The sequence below is a fragment of the Halichoerus grypus genome, chromosome 8 (genome assembly GCF_964656455.1).
Source record: "Halichoerus grypus chromosome 8, mHalGry1.hap1.1, whole genome shotgun sequence".
NCBI lineage: Eukaryota > Metazoa > Chordata > Mammalia > Carnivora > Phocidae > Halichoerus > Halichoerus grypus.
The window spans coordinates 86484494-86501399 of record NC_135719.1 but is presented as its reverse complement, the minus strand read 5'-3'; the positions used below and the strand labels follow the sequence as shown (position 1 = coordinate 86501399).

The following is a 16906-nucleotide window of genomic DNA, read 5'->3' as shown; positions in this document are numbered from 1 at the left end:
AACAAGTTGTCTGTCCCAAAGTAAATGGTCTAATTTCTTTTTTCTAAAAGGATCAGACCTATTAATAAATGATAGATAAAATGTAGGTTTTTTTTTTTTTAATTCTGAGAAATAAGAGTTTAAGTAACCAGAATAGGCGTATAATTTTTGGTTTTCTCTTACATGGTATGATGATAAGGTAAAAATATTGTACTTAAGAATGTCAGGGTGGGGGGATGGGCTTGGCAAGCAACATAACGTTCTTCTGAGGATTGTGAAGCTGTCTTCTGCCTTATAAATGGGAAAAAAAATAAAAATGCCCTGCCTGGTCCTCAGGTCTTGCTAACAATGATAAAACAGTATGCATGAAAACTCATATTTTTTTTCATTCATTCATGTAACAAATATACCAAATAGCTTCTCTGTTTTTTTAAAGATTTTATTTATTTATTTGTCAGAGAAAGAGATCTCTCTTTCAAGCAGGGGGAGTGGGAGTCAGAAGGAGAAGCAGGCTCCCCGCTGAGCAAGGAACCCAATGTGGGACTCGATCCCAGGACCCTGGGATCATAACCTGAGCCGAAGGCAGACATTTAAGCAACTGAGCCACCGAGGTGTCCCCTTCTCTGTTTTATATGAATAATATATCATTCTGGACTATATATTAAAAAAGCAGATAGGCAAAATTACCAATATTCTTTGAGATTGTGTGAGTTCTTAAGAAACACAAATACCTAAGAGAAAATATAATTTAAGAGTAAGCTTTATTTCTATTTGTTATATGATAGTACTTCATAATTATAACTCTTTCTACAACTAATAAAATCTAACCAAATAGTATTTTGAGTGGCATAGAAAATAGCTTCTAGTATTAGATACAGAAATATGTAAATCAACTAAACTCAACCGTATGATAATTGGCCAACACACCTCTCATTTAACCAACAGTGAGCACAAGTATCTGGGAATCAAATGGTGACTGTGTAGGTGTAAATGCATCTCTAAATTAATTTTCCAATAATAGACAATCTCTAACAAACAGAATCTTGGAAAATAAACAAGCATAAGGGCAGGAAGGATATTTTGTTTGTGATTTTAATAAGTATGATGTTTTTTGTGTTTAGATGCTGTGGAATTTCATCAACCACACAAAGCATAACAAAAGTAAACTTTGACTAAGGTTTTCTCCACACAACTGAGCTTTTGGTGTCACTACAAAGAAATTGTTCTAAGGGCAAAAATCTACTGTGTCTGTTTTATTAAAAAGGAATTCTGTTTTTTCCCCCACAGTAACTGCATTATCAACTCAGAGCATTTCACATCTTTATTCATATGTATTTCCCTATTTTGTGTGTATATATATTTATATTTATATTTATATATTATATATAATTATATATACACACATATGTATATTTATTTTTTTCTAAAGTTTTATAGTAACACAAAATTTCCATCAAGAGTGTGAAGAAATTATTGGGATACATTAAAATGAATAATGGTAAAGTAAAATCATTATTCTTCCATGTAAACATCTACACCATATTCGTAGATTATAGAACTAAAATGGTTCTTAGAGATGTTTTAATAAAATCCCTCTAATTCATAAAAAACTGCAATTAAGCAATTTGTACACTATTACATAATTAGCTATATCTACATCCAAAAAATTTTATATAGTGTTTTTTAACTTTATATGGCATATAAAGCACTCAAATGGAATAAGAAACAAATTTCTGGATGCTAAGATTCAATATTCTTTCCAAGATGAGATATTACTAAAACATGGGACAACTAATGACAAAGCTCTAGACTTCTCCCAATTTTCTTTTAAATTTGTTTGTCCCTAAGTTTTATCCTCAAGAGTATTATAGATTTTATAGGAACCCATAAATGTATAAACTGTATGTCCTCATGGCTTATTTGTTCTACTAAAATGAAATTATACTTCAAAATAAATAATGAAGTTTTCAGATATAAAGAAAATAGCAGTCAATCACACATCATAGATGTGAAAATGGAAATTTCTCTTTGTATTGAACTCTTCATGTAAAACCCTTCCACTTTTCATGTTTTAATCCACAGAGCAGAATCCAGAGAAAGCATTAAAATAGCACAGTCAGTGTGAATTATTGAAGAGTAGATAACAAAAAAATGAAAATCACTTTACTAGGGCTAGAATTATTTAAGAATTTCAAATCTCTTGTCCCTTATTCATAATTTTGACGGCCTCTTTATGACAAGTTTTTGTGCTGATGAATTTAGTAATTCTAACTTCTTACACAGGCTGTCTTTTAGAAATTATAACGGCACTGCTGCAGACATTAAGGTTCCTGATACTCATTTCATTCCTATATATCGGGTCACATAAAAACTCACTGAGATATCTACATTATGAATAAGCATGGTAAGAAATGTGGACCTTGGTTGAAGATCATGGTAAAATTCTCTTCTTATAGGTCCATTATAGATGTACATCTGGTACATTAAAAACATTTGTAGCAATAGGTAACGACTCTTAATGCTTGTATCATACAGAAATTTGAAGGTATCAAGTGGTTTTTAAATGACACTTGCGTGGTTTGCAAGAGGACTAAAAAATGTATTTACTCTCAAATTGCTTAAATATCAAGGGCAAACTGGTTGGCAGATGACATAACAAATGTTAATTCCAGTCCTTTCTTCTCCCTTCCAACCCAGAATTTTCAGTGATGAGGTCTACGGGTGATGGGATAGTTCAATCAATAGTTATACCCGATCTCTAGCACTTAGATGCGAATTATTTCTTATAATAGAAATAACTCTTTTGACAAAGATTATGAGAAAATGAACATTTATTCAAATACATTTTGGAAATAATTTTTGTGGGTTTTTTGGTGAGGATCCCATAGATTTTGACACTTCTTAATATATTGGCTTCCGTATAAAATATTGGCACTTAAATGGTATTCTCATGTTAAGTCTGAAAACATAGTCTCTTTGCTTACACAAATACCTTTAAAAGAGGGTAATTAGTGACCAGTGGCTAAGAAGACCTCTGTGTTGAGAGGTTATGCTAAGCCTCTTGAAGATTCTCCATGTAAACAAGTCAGACCACATCACTCATTATCCCTCCTTTGTTTACTTAGAAAAAGGTTCAAACTATTTAATGAGAGGATTACCCATACTTCAACTCTATTGAAAAAGATTAATTGATATTTTCCTGTTGGAGGTTTCACCACTTGCATTTGGCTTCCACTCTCCTATTGTTATTGATGCTGTGATCAACAGAGCAAAGTTGCTTAAAGGTTATCCAAATTTCACAGCTTAACATTACTCAAACTAATTATATTTTTTTCCTTGTCTCTTAGACCTTGAGTTCCAAGGACTGTTAATTTATCACTCGAAGAGACTGTGTTTTCAACTTTACTTGTCTGAATTGAAAATTATATGACTAAAATCTGGATACTTTGGACACTTTTGCTGACTATGTTATAGACAAAGTAGAGCACCTACTCAAAATGGAATATTAAAACATAGAGCCAAATTTCCATGTAAACCTAAAAATAATGAATTTTTTCACTACCATGTATATAGGAGATTTTGAAAGATAATTTCAATATCTTACCATCATCTTGGGAACACTATATGTATTAAAAAAAAGTCCTACCATTTTGAGATACAATGCTGTGATAGAAATCTTTACAAATTTTTCCCCCAAAAATGTGTGTATTATGGACATATGGCTGCATATTTGGATAACACCATTTGCATTTTTCAAACTTGCATTTTTTTAAAGCACTAGCTTGGCTTTTGCTGTCAGAATGGCAAACTGCTAGTGTATTCATCTAAAATTCCTAGTTTAACTCTTTGTCACTTTAGCATTTTATGTAATGCTAATACGTTCACCTTTTCTTAAAAAAGTAATCTAATATGTTGGAGGCAGTAAAATAAGAAAGACTTTTCAAACCATAAAGTTTAATAATAGGAGGAGTCACATCATAGTGTGAAAAAAAAAGGATAGTGTCAAAATTTGATCTTAGAAAAAATGCTTCTGAAAATTACTGGGGGAAAAGAGAGCATGTTAAAATGATTTTACTTCAGATTAATTCCCTGGAAGGATTTGCAGTTTTTATGGTTTTCTAGGGTTATTTTGCAAAAGCAGTTTTAGTTCCTGAACATTTAAACATAACAGACTAGAATATAGAACCCTAAAAAAATGATGATGAGAACATAAAGATGAAAAGAACACTAGCATTAGTAATTTATGGAGATTACACTCTCAAGTTTTCATTTGCTGTAAGCTTTCTAACAGAACATCTTTAAATTTCTTTATTCCATCCGTAAATTCCTTTGTGATGTAATGTTAAAAATGAGGCATATTGTACACATGGTCTGCCACAGCATTTTAAGACATACTTACTTCAGTGTCCTCCAGCCCCCAAGGAGCAATTTTATTCAAGGGAATCAGGTACCCACTTACGGTTGAATAATTTACCTGTCTTACATAATTTATACATATCAAAAATTATGTTATCTAAAGAACATGTTTTGACTTATAGATTAAATTTTATGTAAATTATACTTTCAAATCAACATTACCAATAATCTTTTATTTTCAGATAACTACCCTAAAGGTCCATGTTACATTTTCTATATATGTTAAAATATGCACTATTTTAAATTTTGCAATATTGTGCATATATTTGGACATATTGCAGACATATTTGGACATATTGTGGACATATTTGGAATATTTCAGTTTTTCTCTTAATTGACATACTATATGGCTACTTATATTCCCTAGCCACTTCAATCTGCTTCTTTCGAATTATGTTTTTGCAATGTGTTTATCTAATTATTACTTATTAGTTTCAGCAGAAGTATTTAATTAATTAGCATCTGATGCAAAGATAAAAGTAAATACCAGCATGTAAATGATGCTATTGGAAAGGTACAAATTTTATTGGTCCTAATACTGGCAAATGCAGTTAACCTTATTGATTTAGTGGAGTACATTAAAATAACATAATAAAAACTATTTTACCACAAGGCACTATAATCTGACCACCGTGTCTGCTATTTTGCCTTCAAAACTTAAATGTATAGCCCAACATTGAACATATTGATTCTTTTAAATGGTCATCCTCTAATAAATATGACATTATCGCTCCAAGTTCAGGCAGTTGTGTTAGGCGATTAGAGAGGAGGGACGTAATCAGAGGCAGTACTTTGAAAGATCATCTTTCTTTATTCTCTTCCTTTGAAGCACACAGAGAGGGCGACTGTGGAAGAGCAGTAACTGCTGAACTGGCTGTTACATAATCTGTGCTAAACAATGAAGTACTGATACTTCAAAAGTGATCATCTATCCCTTTAAATATTGAGGATGTCAGTACACATATACATTCAATTGCTATAGCTGAGGTGGTTCTTAGAGCTCATTTGTAAGGGAATTTTAAAAGTATATAAGAAAATGTCTTTAAGCATTACCTAGTAAATCCCTGAACACATATTTTCATTATTCCATATGTGGCAGACGCAATACCAGGAACCAAGTAAACAAAAATAAATTAGAGGTGATTCCAGCTCGGAGTCTAAAGCTAAACTACTTATTTTAACATCATTGGCACAAATTGTTACCTACTCACATAGAACTCAGAAAAAAAAAATTAAATTCAAAACAGACTGGTAGGTCTAATATAAGTTTCCAGTAGTTTCCACCCATGAGGGCTTCACCCGAGTTTCAACATTGTTGCCAAGGAGTACAAAACCACAAGCCACTGTTGGAAGATGATAAAATATGATCATATTCTAATAATATATTTTAAAGCAAAATGTACTTAATCCAGCTATTAAAAGGCATAACTTAAACAGAAGGAACACAAGACTTAAACAAAGCAGAAGACAGCTGTCCAGAAATTATCAATTGCTAAAGCGCACAGATTGTGATTAAATTTTAATGCAGCTTTTAAGCAAAGATTTTGCTTATCAGAGAGAAAAAAATCCCACAGAAAATATTGTTATTGATTTCATGATTTTAGATGTAACTGATCCTTTAAGTAATTTTTCTTGCTTTCAGTACTACTTTTTAAAGTGACTGCTTATACTGGGCAAATCATTAGATGGGATGTTCATTTAAAATTCTAAGCCAAATGCATAAATTGTTCTCCAGTGCACTCAAAGTCACATCTGTTGAAAACAAAACACAGCATTCAACCCATTGAATAAAAACAAAACATAACTGTAGACTAGCTGGATAGTCAAATCATGTAAATTAAATGGCATTGAAAATGATATTTTTTATTGATTTTTTTCAGGGAACTCAGTCTTTGGAATTAAAATATATTGATTACCTTTTATGTAACCCAAATTAACAGTAAGGCAATTGGATCTGCTAGAGCATCATACTAGCTTTAGAGTCAGGGAATAGGGAATAAGAATACCTCCTCCCCCTTTCTTTTAACAAATAAAATGCCATGTTGGCTCTCTGGATGAAAGTACATGTAATATTTTATCAATAAAATTATTAAAAATGAGAAATCATTATAGTCATACTTTATATTTTAGTGGACCATAATAATTCAACCACGTGTGAGACTATTAAGGTTTAAAAAGCTACTTTAGTTAAAAATTGATTATACATTTCAGAAATAAGTATACATTTAATTATATAATTATATGCCTTCATTTATTAATTCAGTAAGTATATATTGAAGGACAACTAAGTGCCAGACACTAAGCTAGGCACCAGTGTGTATGAGTATATATGTATATGTTCTCATAATAAATGAGCCTGTATAGACTTGTGTACAAGGAATAAATATTGACTTGATCTTTTTTTCTAACGCATATTGTCAAGCAGTTTATTAATTAGTCAATCTGAAGTCATCCGAAAGATCTATATAATGCAATATCTCTTTAAAAGACTAAGTTTTCTTCTTTAGAAATATGGGACATACCTTTTAAACCAAATGAGTTTTAATATGGCAAAAACATATGATCTAAATTTTCATAACTATCCTGCTTTGATATTTCTTAAATTCACATTTTACTACCTTATTTGCACTGGCAGCTATTAAGTAAGTACTGTCAATTGATTGGATTAATATTGGTCTGATTGGTCATTGGCAACACAGAAGAGCCAAACGGCTAAAACTATTCCTATGTGTCCCAAACATCTGAAGATATAGATAGATACTGATACAAATATAAATATGAGATAATTGGTTGAGTTTTTTACTCTTTAACCATGTGATGACGAGTCCAACTGTTAGTAATTCAAAGAACATTGTTTGCATATACTTATTTGTGTCCTCATTTAACAGAGGTCTAAGAAATTATACAATCTCATATGGGCTTACACAGAGCTAAAATAATTCGTCTTCTAAACAAACAGTATCTATTTTATTTATACCTATAGTTAGTATTTTTTGCACATTTTAAGGTCACTAAGGTGTTTTGATGTGTTGATGATTAACTAAATTCTCACTTCCCAAAAAATCATTTTGCTTACTGATTAACCTACATTGATCAAGTCACATAAAACCCTTGGACAGTCAACACAGACCACAATCTGAAAGCCATCTCTTGGTTATATTGTTTGTCTGTTTGTCTGTTTGTTTGTGATGGGAAGGGAACTGGAGAAAAAAAAATTTAGTAGTATCTCCAATTGTGAAAAAAAGTCTAGTTTAAAGTTTATTAAAAAACTAAGTTTTTGGTTAATATCATTTGTCACTGACATAGATAATTATCAACAGGGATATTAGGTATTTTGGATTTTCTAGTAATTATAGTGATATGGCATGTGCCTTCATTTAGACTTTTACAGGAAGAAATGGTTCTTTTTGAACGTTGGAAATTCCAAAGTCAAACTTTTCATGTCATAAATACATACTCAGTTCAATTAGGGACAACATTTATCGCTTATACTAACATTCTTCTAAACGTCTGAAACTTCAAAAATACTATTATATTCACTTGGAAAATCTCGATTCTGTTTGCCAAAATCCTTCTGTGAGTTAAATAATGTTGAAAATACCTGTTTACCTAAATTACAGAAAGCTCTTAATCAAATACAGGGCCAATTAAATCTGTTACTTAGATCTGCAAGTACCTCTTTTATAACTGTCTAGTTCAGTGTCTCTGTACTCTCCGATGGCTGAGTAGATTGAGTACGTGTAATCCCAGGGGTGAAAACAGCTACACAGCACACACCATTTCATTCTCCATGGCCTGGAAACATTCCATCACTTAGAATTCATGTTTTCACAACTACCTGCCTAATGTACTTTTGAAGTAAGAACACCAAAATTCCAGTTTCCTCAACATTTCTATAATCAGAAGAAATTCAGACCCCTTATTTCTCCAAAATGAACAGAATCCAGTATGGTTTTTTCTTTTTTTTTTTTAAACCAAATGTTGAATGTTAAGGAGACAAATGAATGTTCAAAACAGATCAACAAGTTTACAAGTTTAAGTTATTTGGAATTCAGTCATCTCATCTTTCTTGCCTTACCAGATGTCTTTCAATATCATTTATTAGAAAATTGTGTGTTTCTGTATCACTTGTTAAACTTAGGATCCTAATTCCCTTTTTACCCTTATTCACTTCTGCTTTACCCAAGTGAGACAGTCATTTTTACTATTATTTTAATTAAACTTAAGTCATTTTTTTAAAAGATTTTTATTTATTTATTTGACAGAGAGAGAGACAGCAAGAGAAGGAACACTAGCAGGGGGAGTGGGAGAGGGAGAAGCAGGCTTCCCGCTGATCAGGGAGCCCGATGTGGGGCTCGATCCCAGGACCCTGGGATCATGACCTGAGCCAAAGGCAAACGCTTAACGACTGAGCCACCCAGGTGCCCAAACTTAAGTCATTTTTGCCATAGATTTAATTTAAAACAAATACATACATACGTTCTGGGTGGTAGTGATGAGACACAAATTGAGGGAAGTAGAATTAGATAATTTCTTGATTGCTAATTAAAGCCCCCAAACAGAGACCAACTATTCTCTACTTAAAGAAAAAAGAAAAAGAAACCTCAGCAGATCACAAATCCTTGTTTTCTGTAGTTCTTGAATTTAATGCTTTATTGAAAAGATGGTGCTTCAAGTTCTCTGTGAGTGTGCTATTGGTGGAAGTAAAAATGAGGTATTGTTTTCTGTCTTCCTATCAACACAATCAACCTATCGAGGATGAATCACACTACATGATCAACATGGCCCTCTTGAGCTCAAGGATGAAAGTGTGGGAGATAAAATGAAAGGACTTGTGGGTGGCATCATTCAACTTTCTTCCCCTTCCTGGCCATTGTATCTTTCTCTTGAGTTGATTTTCATTACATGAGCTCTATAAGTTGAAGCCCATATCATTTGATGAGGCTTTGCTAACAGTAATAATATCTAACACTTTGGAATAGCATTTATGTGTTACTTGCTGTACTGGTACTAATTCATTTTATCCTCAAAACTTAAAAATTGTCCTATTGTGACTTCATTCCCATTTCTGGGAAGCAAACCATGTGCCTGCAGTCAGCATGTAATGTTTCCAATTTCAAAATTACATGTTAATTCTCACGGGGTGAAATTTATGAGAAGCAGCAGAGTGGACTTTTGAGCATGAACTTGGGAATTAGACATATTTGTGTAAGAATCTCTATGCCATTACTCCTTCCATAACCTGCAGCAACTCATTTATCCTTCTTATGTCTCAACTACCTCATATGAGAAATGGGCAGAAAAATATCTTCCAAGATTATTGAGAGAATTTAATGAGATAGTATATTGAAAGTGCTTGGCACTGTGTCTACTATGGGGTTAAGTACTGAATATTATTAATAAACACGATGGCATGGAATGGCAAAACTACATGACATTCTATGTTTTATCCTAACCTTTTTCACATTTCCAAATTTTTTCATTCATGGGGGATTGCCTGCTGGGAGAAATGAAACTGATAGCTTGAAAGGAAGTCACACCCCTCAGAGTGGCCCAGAGCAAAACTAGAATACCATCAGATCTTAAGAAATTAACATATAGACATGTTGTAGTTTTCAAGCTGTCACTTTGGAGTTTAGCATTTCCCCAATGACATGAGCGCAATTGTTCAGCCAAGAGTTTTAATACATTTTCTCTTGTTTTTCTTCTATTTTTTTCCTTTTCCCTTTTCTTTTCTTTTTCTTTTCTTTTCCTTCCTTTCCTTTTTTTTGTTTTGTTTTGTTTTGTTGTTGTTGTTGGTATGCAGCATTACCTTTCCTCTCATTGTGAAGGCCTCCATTTGGAAAGCAAGTAGAGATCTTTTTCACCAATCCTTTTATGCCTTTTAGATTTAGGAAAGTTCTCTTCTTCAAACTCTTAGTTTGCAGTTTTTCTACAAACTATTTTAAGAGTTACTAGTATCATTTTTGCATGTCTTTCAGGAAGGATTTGAGTGGGCATAATTGTGGGGTGTTTTTGTTTTTTGTTTTTGTTACTAGGACCTTAATCTTTTTCTCTTTCCCTTGTTACAAAGATTATTGAAAAACAGCAGGTCTGGTCTTTTCAATAGAACTGAATGCATCTTTGAAAGCTAATACTTTATATTGTACTAAATGATAGTGCTCTTTAAAATTGGATGTGTTATGTTGTAAATAAGGTTAAATACAAAGAATCAAGATTTTAGGAATCCCAGGGTCTCGTTACATTAATCTCAAGTCAGATACTCTTTTATGAGAGGGCACAGCAGTTTAATGGGCATTTATTGATTTAAATTAAATTATAACTTTGGAGACAGTAACTTGCAAACTTGAAACAGTCATATGATATTATGAATTACATCTTATGCACATTAAGAGATCTTAAAGCACGGAAACCAAAGATAGAAAATATTGGTTCACATTTCAAACCACAATAAGTGTGAATATAGCCTCAATTTAATAAAAATGTATAATGCAACTTTCCTTGGGTTAAATGTCTTACAATTGCTCTTGGAATGGGCACTTGTTTTCCCATTATTGGCCACTTTAATTGACTTATGCTCTAGTTTTCTCATTTAAAGATCACTTTATAGTATTGGGTGCTCTTCATCTGAGTGATATGTTCTACTCCTGCCTGGTCCAACAACACAACAGTTTACATATTTCTGAATTTGATCCGAAAACTGATTTAAAAATCCATATGGACAATCCAATTTATCTGAAAATATATACACACAAGTCTGCTCAGAGGTGGCTAAAATAAAATAAATTTCATTTTAGGAGACAGGAAGGAAGCCGAGACAAGAAAGTGAAGATTCTGAAGTAAATGGGTACTTGCTTTGACCAAGATTGAAACCCACTTCTCCCCAGAGAATTTTAGAAGAGGGCATGGAAGACAAGCATTGGAAAAATAGAATGTTTGTGCTTTTATTTCTGGCGAACTGCATTAAAAATTCAGCAAAAGGGGGGATCAGTTTACATTACTCTTCTTGTTTCGCATGTATCGACTGACAGGTGCTGTAAACATACATAGACAAACATGGTCCTATGCTTGCAGTGCTCCAGTGACTGAGGGAAGACAGTATTTAATCTCCCAAAGTGATCACACTGAGGACTTTGCAGACACACTGTGCTGAGATTGAAGAAGAGGCCATAAATATCCTATTTCCCATAAAACTACAGGAGCTTGCCTTTTAACTTTGATTCTCAAGAAAATCCATCCAGAGAGATAATCTTGTTCCGGCAATAAGTTACTAAGGTAGAGCAATCTTCTTTTGATTCTGAAGACTTGACTGAATCCCTGACTGGTACTTTTGAAATAACAGTAGCAGAAAGAACCCAAGAGGCACCTTGGTCTTCTGCATGTCTTGCTTTGCTGGAGGTAAACCACCAACCCACATGCCTTTGATTTCACTAAGGGTGGAACCTCAGCAATCAGGGAGAGAGAACTGGACCTTGGCTTTGACATCAGAACTGGTATTTAAAACATTGACTCATTTGTGTTTTAGAGATGTCATGGTAAATAAATTATAACTTTATATTGAAGACTAAGAGGCTCCTTTTTCTACACTATAGGCAGCGATTTGGCTGAGATTGCATCATTCTGTGATACTATCACAACTACCTTTTTTCTCACTTGAATTGTACTTTTCGCTGTCATTTGCGCTTTTGAATAAAGGTTTACATTAGTGGAATATATCATAATAGCCTATCTCCTTTTCTTGAGTTGATATACAAATCAAAAAGAAAGGATAAGGCCAACACTTCCTTTGTCCTTGGAAAAGTATGCCATCTGCATTTAGCTTATGATATTCAGCTGGGAACAAAATTCTAGCATAAGGAATTCGTTAATACAACCCTCAAGTTACACTGTAAATTCAAAGTACTTTAAATGCCTTATGATAGTCAAAGCCAGTAAAATCGACCCTGTATATTTTTATTTCATCTCTGTTGGATCATATGATATTTAATAATTGGTTCTGGCACCTCGTTGCAAATTATTATAACTTTGAGATTCAACAGTCCTATTGAACATATGGGCAGCACAGCCTCAGAACATATATATGATACAGCCTCAGAAGAGGACCTTCTGTCTTGTTTTCCTTAGCTTGGAAGGGTCAGGTAAATTTTGTTGTGTCGTCATGTGCTAAGATTCCTCAGTCTCTGTTTTGCAGGGTAAATGCTTAATGGAACTGATTCCCCCCCCCCCCTTAACTGTGAACACTTCCTTTGCAAAGCCAAAAGAGAAATTCATGCATCTGGGATGCAGTTTACTGGGCTCTTACTAAAGCAGTTATAAAGCTATTCCAGTATCAGTGCACAAGTATTCATCAACCCAGAATAGTTTCTATTACTTAGTGCCATATTGTATCCTGGCTTAGCTGCAAACTACGAGAGTTTCTGGAGTCAGGACCTTCCCATGGTATTGAAAGCATGAGATGATTCTTCATTAATCCTGGAGAAGATGGAAAGTTGGCGATAAAGTACAGTTGACCCCAAGAAACCTTTCATAGAGGTAGACATTCTCCCTTTAGCATTTCTTTTTTCTAGCTCTGCTCACAGTAGCACCCTGAGACAATATTAGGAAAAGCATTTCCACATCAACAGCCCATTAAGGTTATTTTCAATGTTCCTGCTGCTTTGCCTCTATATCTAGCCTGTGTGCCTTGATTTGCTCTTGTATTATTTCACATTAATTGCCGTATTGTTTATTGCCATATTCAAACACACCGTAATATGGGCACAGTGGCAATAATTACATAGTAAGCTGTACTTAAAAAAAGATGTCAAGATGGGTAGTGGTGGGTGAGTGGGTGGGGTAGCAGAAAGTTATGATTTATACCTTATGTTGACATTGTGGAACAGAGCTGGTTCAATTTCTCTTGATTTCACTGTTACTGCCTAAAATTAATCTCTCTGTCATATAATTATTCATTACCAAGACTACTAAGCTAAAAAGTTCATGGAGGTGGGGGCAATGATTAACGGAATTTTTCAAGCATTTATTTAACTCTTGCCACTGCAATATTACATTTTTAAAATTGACATCTGGGTGGACAAGAAGTAGCCATACGCAATGTTAATAATCCTCACTTATTTTAAAACTCCTGTTTTCTTTAAGAATTTTTTTAAAACAAGAAATACTTTTTTATACCTATGCTTGCGTGCACGCATATTTGCTCTAACTATGCATACGAGGCATTTCAAGGCTCTGGAATAGGAGTCCCTCTTTGTCGTACTTAGAAAAATCCACCTCTCATTGAGCCATCCTACCCTCCTACACCACACTGTTACTGAGAATCTTCTTCACAATTAAGTTGTCACTTGGTCTAGACAATACCAAGAATCGTCCTAACCCTGGTGAGCAGCAAGTCAGAGTCATGCTTGATCCTGGTTGACAATCTGGAAGTTGAAATCCTTTTCATGTCAGCAGAGTTGAAAATATCTTTTACTGCCTGCCTATTCGCTTCTGATCCTGGTCGGCTTGCTTGGCATCATATAAGCCAGTAGGTGGAGTGCTTGCTAACAGTAATTGAATATACAGAACTTGAATTTAAAGTAAGTGGAAACCACTTTTCTTGTGATAAACTGCTAAAACCATATTTACACTGCACTCTTTCTATGGATATAATTAGTTGAAAAAAAAGTTACAAGGGCAAGGTTGAGATGAATGCAGGACGATAGTTACATGGTAGAGCACAGAGAGGCAAATTGAGCCCAAGAGGATCAACACATCATATGGTGTAAATCCATGTAAAGGGGCACTTTTTCAAACATTCAACTGAATTTGATTTGGAAAATAGACCTTAGTCCCTCTTTTAAAAATTCGGTATTTCTGCTGTCCAAAGAAGAAACTAGCCTTGATTAGCTGTACGTGAAAAAGCTTGAGCAACAGAGGATTAATTACATACATGTGTTAATAATAGTCATAGTAAATTCAGCATCTTTGGAAAGAAAAGTTGCAAGAGATGCCTCCAAAATAAAGTGTAACTTTCCCATAAGAGTGTCTTGTTTTCCTTCAGAAGAAGGTTTTCAAATGTATTTAAAAGCTGCAGCTTGAGACTTGCTAACTACATCACTCTAAATCTATCTATATCACACCTAAAGATGTTAAAGCAACATTTAGAACTCCAAGGAGAAAACAAGCAACAGAATTTAGAAAGCAGGAACCACATGGAAATAAGAAAAATCTTCAGTCGTTTTTTAAGAATGTGAGTTATATGATGTGAAGTAGATGAAAATGCAAGAGTTTAAAAAAGAATCTCTTGTTCCATATCAGGAAGACTTACAGATCTGATTTCATGGCACGCAAGTGCTGAAGATCTCTGTGGCTTGCAAATACCATTTCGTCTAAAAGGACTTCAGAGCAAATAATTGCACACTATGCAATGACAAACACTACTAAAATAGTGATCACTTCCCCTTTATTTAACTTTTTTATTATAAAAATGGTAAACTCTCTTAAATATAACTTCGTGAGGACATTGTTGATTTTTTTTTTTTTTTTAAATTGTGTCATCACGTTCTCAGCTCATATTAAATTTTGGACAGATTTGTGTTTCAAATATATGACTTTTTTTCACTTTGGGTTGGAATTGAGGAATGGAGGGGAAGAGTGAGCACTGCTAACTGAATTAATCAGCCAGAGCTTTATGTGGTAAATAACTCTTTGAAGCATGCAATAAATAGCTTTACTAAACCCAAGCAACTGCTTGCCATTCACTGCCTTTTCAAGCAATATCAATAGCAAAATTGAACTCCCTCAGGCCAGAAAAAAAGGGAGGGGGGAAGAACAGTTACTGTTCATTTAAAATAATAAAATAATATATTTTCTATTTCTCATCTGAAGGGGAAAAAGCATGTTCATTTCCGTCAAACCATGGAATCTGGCTCGGAGATTAAAGTGGCAAACTATGACCGGAACACAATCTAGATCCCTTAGCCAAGAAAGAGAGCTTTGGGAAATGTATTTGTTATTTGCTTTTGATTGGAGAAGCAGTATGAATATAGGCGTATTTGAGTTCCAAGGCAAATTGTGTGGTCATGGGCTAGCCTACGAAAGAACTCTAAAGGAGTTCTGTTAAGAAATGAATACCTTTGTCTCTTTCTCCATGTTCATTTATTCCTTCAGGTTCTACAAGTATCACTGCATACTTAACATATTTTTATTCCTCTCATTTAAAAAAAAAAAATGAGTGCACTTCTTTTTTGTCAGTTGTTACTCATTTTACCTTGTTTTGTTTGCTTCACTATGTTACTTCCCCTTAGATGTTGAACCATGTCGTTCTCGGTCAGTGTTCATCCCTTGATAGCGAGTAGGCAAGAGACTTTACTGAGAAATAGAAAACGTTAGCCTCTGATCTCACCAGGATTATATTCTCTCTTAATAGAAGCTGTTGATAGATCCTGAACAGCTCCACACTTGGGGTGTTGACTTGTAGAATGAAATCCTCTGCACACAAGCACAGCAAAATATTTTGGTGAAAAGTAATTATCAGAAATAGTGACACAGTAAATTAGTTAACTACATTTCAGCATGAAGCTTGAGTTACCCCTGCCCATTCTTGTTCCAGACCCATCTGAAATCAGCAATTCAGCTTAATGATGTCACAACATTTGCCAGGCTGTGGGCACTGAAGAGAAGACACAGGATTGCTCCCACTGCATGAGGTTCCCCTCCTTTCCCTCTACGCAAACAGCCCATCTGTCTCACTCGCCCGGAAACTGTTATCTTTGAAACACCATTCTATTATTATCATGGTGGTTCTTTAAAATTGGTCCCTAACTTTGGATTTTGTTTTGGAAATCAGGTTTCCCAATTCTCTCAGATCTCATTGGCCCATTTAAAATGTTGATAGTAATAGGCCCTGGAAGCAGCTCATCTCACTAAAGAGCTCAAATATGATCTATTTCCATTCACTTACTAGAGGATAACCTTTTGTGAAATACAGATAGCCTACTTTTTTTTTTTTTAATCACAACAAAGAATCCAACCCCTCCCAACCTCTAATATTTTTCAAAGTGTGAATTGAAGAGGACTTAGAGACAGATGGGTCTGGATGATCAAGTTACCTGTTACAGCAGCACATCTGCCGGGGCAGTCAATCACTGTGATGGCTCTGACAGGTCGATGGAGCCTGAGCAAGAACGGCTAATGCAGACAGAAGAACGGCTGGGGAAGGGCAGACCTCCTGTCTGTCTCCTGGGTTTGGCTGGTCTGAAAGCTATACTTGAATTTGCTCTGGTTAAAATTCTGTCTGTCTACTGAGCGATGATATTAGATGAAAGATTTGGGCTCCTAATTTTTTTAAAGCCAACATATTGAACACATATGATTGGGAATGAGTCGATTAGCACTTTCAAGCTGTCAGTCAATATTTGGTCGTATTTAGGGGACGGGGTGGGGAGTGTGGGGTGAATAAGATTAGGAAATGGAGAGGTAGGAGATAGTTTCAAAACTGCATTTTCCCCTCAAAGTGTCAAAAGGATGAAAT

The 16906-nt window shown here is 34.3% G+C and overlaps 1 long non-coding RNA gene across 10 annotated transcripts in view; it reads left to right on the top strand.

The window, feature by feature from the left end:
* The window catches only part of LOC118530243 (uncharacterized), a 449173-nt gene that overhangs the window by 126161 nt on the left and 306106 nt on the right, over window positions 1-16906 (top strand). The window contains exon 6 of one of the 10 annotated variants that reach the window (XR_004914533.2): window positions 11193-12092. The exons of the other annotated variants lie outside the window; for them this stretch is intronic. This is a non-coding gene — a long non-coding RNA (uncharacterized LOC118530243). Of the gene's footprint in view, window positions 1-11192; window positions 12093-16906 lie in introns of those variants that run through there. 10 annotated transcript variants of the gene reach the window in all.